General features: G+C 42.2%; 1 long non-coding RNA gene across 1 annotated transcript in view; it reads left to right on the forward strand.

Moving 5' to 3' along the window:
- The first annotated feature begins 981 nt into the window (after nt 1-981).
- LOC139748952 (uncharacterized) overlaps nt 982-3,264 on the forward strand; it is a 225,834-nt gene continuing 223,551 nt past the window's right edge. Inside the window, exon 1 of the long non-coding RNA XR_011712850.1 lies at nt 982-1,285. This is a non-coding gene — a long non-coding RNA (uncharacterized lncRNA). The remainder of the gene's footprint in view (nt 1,286-3,264) is intronic.

Genomic DNA, 3,264 nt, shown 5'->3' on the forward strand with positions numbered 1-3,264 from the left:
AAAAAATAATAGTTTTATGAAACAATATAAATGCGTGAGGAAGGCTGTGGTGCCTCACTGTCCAGACCTCCTGTCTAAGGTGTGAGGCGAGACAGGTCAAAAGTCCCGAAGTTGAGAACGATGGTTAAAAAGAATATAATAAGGTTTCACGTGACGGGCGATGACAGGCTGGCTGCCGTCTTGCTGTCTATCTCACGTCTCTTTCGATTCTATCAAGTTGCCAGCTTGTCCGTGAGCCAGCGGGCGAAGACCAGGAGCACGGAGAGGATATGCATTCCTGGACGAAAAGTCTGAAATGAACAGTAAAATATGACACTCCTGAGATGGGAGTAACTTTTTTCTTTTTCTTCGGCCAATTAGGTTTCAGCAGGAGGCCGCTCCAGAGTGTTTTATGACCGGTCAACTTACCTGTAAATCCTCGTCGTCTCCTTCCTGCCACATGAAGCAACTCCTGCGTGTTGTGTCGACTGCCTCCCAGGATTGCCTCACCAACCACCCTCTCGTCTGAAGCCTTGATAATGGACGTCCTCAGATATTCACTACATAAACTTTAAAGTCCAGAAAAAATATGGATGATTTTACTTAAAGATGTTCAGGGTTATCAACATTGAAGTGAAAAATGTATTCTGTACATTTCGCGTTTCGATAAACTTTCAATCTTTCTACAAAATAATCTAATCATACTTTTTATTCTTAAACCTCACAACTGTTACCAGCGGACGGTACCGAAGTAAGAACAGTTAGCAGACAGTAAATATAAACATGAGTAAATAAACGAGACAATTATGTTAATCAGTACACACCTGAGCACATTATTCATGTCAACTCTCTAATTTGTCGCATGTTATAATTCAGGCAATAACTATTGTATAAAGTTTAATGTTGCTTATATTCCGCATCCCTGGCTTTCCTACGTGTCACTGGCTTTCCCACGTGTCACTCACCTTGGTGGTGACTGGTAGACTCATTGTACCATTGGCACGTTAGTCCAGATCCGAATCATTTTCGCTTCAACCAGACCACCGGTGTATCATAGACACAGCCGATGTGTTTGCGTCTGCACCATAGTATTTTACGCTTATTTTGTGCACTGTCACCTCGTTGTGAAGACTGTTAACATACCAGTGACTATTGGAATAATGGTTGATGATCCTGAAGTGTCTTTTTCGGGTGTAAAGAGACTGGAAAAGTGTAAAGAGTTAGTTCTCGACGCCGTGATCACAAGCGTTCATGTTCGACGTCGGTGCTGAATCACTGAACGAGACCTCAAGACCCCAAAACTCAAGTGAGTGGAGTTATCACATTTCGTATCCACATTTGGTTTTGATTTGAATGATATTCATAGACAGTAGAACTGACTAGCTATGACAGTATACAATTCTATTCTTCGTTAATTTACGTGTGAATCAGTAAATCAATTATACGATTTCTGGGTAAATTATTGAGGTACAATTAGCCAAATGATGACCCAGGAATAGTGTCGGAGCGAATAGTAGGCATTTTCCTCAGACAAAGGCACACTTTTCTGGTGCTTTCGTTGCGTAAGTATATTTTATTGGTATTGTTGTGAACAGCTGATCTGACCGCAGCTATCGGAGGTCAGATGAGGTCAAAGGCTTGAATACCTATGTCGTTTGACCGTGTCAAAGCCCAGGTGGAGCTCCACAGGCCTTGAATACTGTTGGCTAGTTATGTCGTAAGTACGAGAAGTAGTGGGAGAATCTGGTCACTTAAGGAATTCTGTTCCCAACACTTTGGTTGGTGTCAGTACAGAAAGACAAGAGTTCCCGAGTAATTATTTCGTCAGCATTGTCTTAACATCACAAGGGCTGTAGAATTGCGTAACCTTTATGAGTATTGTAAAGTAGATCAGTGTATGCACTTAGCTTTGGTGAACTACCTTTAATTAGCATGATAGGAGTTTTTTAATGACTATTAGGGGAGTTTCTCGGTACACGAGACAATCTAAAATCTCATCCTTGAGAGGCAAGCAGCCTGCTATTGCAATGTTGCCGTATTCTTTCTAGAGTTATAGACTGGTACTTCGTGGTATCAATTTGCTTTAGTCCGTCTTAATCTCTGAATAACATGGCTAACTGTCTTACTACGCTTCCTAGTTCTAAGAACTCTTCAACTGTCTGCCAGAGTTCATGGAATGTTTTGACATCCTGGGCAAATGTTTTCGTCTAAGGATGAGCTATTCTTTACGCATTTGTCATACGGAGAAATCATAAAGAAATACTACATTATCTTAAGATTCATGTCCCTCATCATGAAGGACATAACTGAAGAACCTTATTAGCATATCTAATTAGTATCACTGATTGTTGTATATAGACTGATAGAATTCAGGTAGAAAGTAAAATAAGAGAAACAGACATAAAATGTTCTGCCTCAGGCGGAATGCCAACCTTTCTCCCTCTCCTGAGCCGAGGTATACCAGTACAAAGGTTCACGAGAGTTGGCCTCAGGGTGGCTAGCAGAACCGATCACTCGTACATGTACCGCCGACCTTTAAAATCTTTCTTAAACACAAATTGGTTTCCTGCGGGCCGCCGAACCCACTATGTGTGCTAGATTTCATGATATACACACTGGAGTAGTGGAGATAAGGTCATCCAGTAGTTGGCTTTGTACTACACACATCTACACCCATCTTAGACGTCATCGTCTCCAACCATCTGCACTTGACCTGCGTACCATCACCCATTCCCAATCAAGTGCACGCAACCCGGATGTCTTCACCCACCATGAGCCACCAGCATCCTAGTCATAAACACTGAATTGGCTTTACTAGCCTACAGTCACCCACCTACACACAACCCACACCACCCTGGACGCCAGCCCTCACCACCAACCACCTACACACAACCCACACCACTTTGGACACCAGCCAACTACATTCTTCATCTGTTAAGAGGATCTGCAGAGGTCCACAAGTCTGACTATCTGATGATCGCAGGCGAGGGTTGTGTGTGTGTGTGTTTGTAAATTTTCCACACAGCAATTTGCAATTAGGGTGAATGTATTTTTGCACCACTGTTAAAGAGGTGGTCGTTCATGCATTATCTTTTCAATTTTCAATTACTGTTGCTCTAAAATGAGTAGATAAATTTGTTGCATATCATTTGCATTTTCTAAAGAACATTATCTTCATCCTTTGTACTAGCAGTGTCCAGTTCCTCAAGAGGTCTTGGCAAATGGAAGCCAGACGAAGATAACAAAGCGAGATGGTTTATATCACGGGAACCAAGTGTCGAGGGG

Source organism: Panulirus ornatus, chromosome 6, assembly GCF_036320965.1.
Source record: "Panulirus ornatus isolate Po-2019 chromosome 6, ASM3632096v1, whole genome shotgun sequence".
NCBI lineage: Eukaryota > Metazoa > Arthropoda > Malacostraca > Decapoda > Palinuridae > Panulirus > Panulirus ornatus.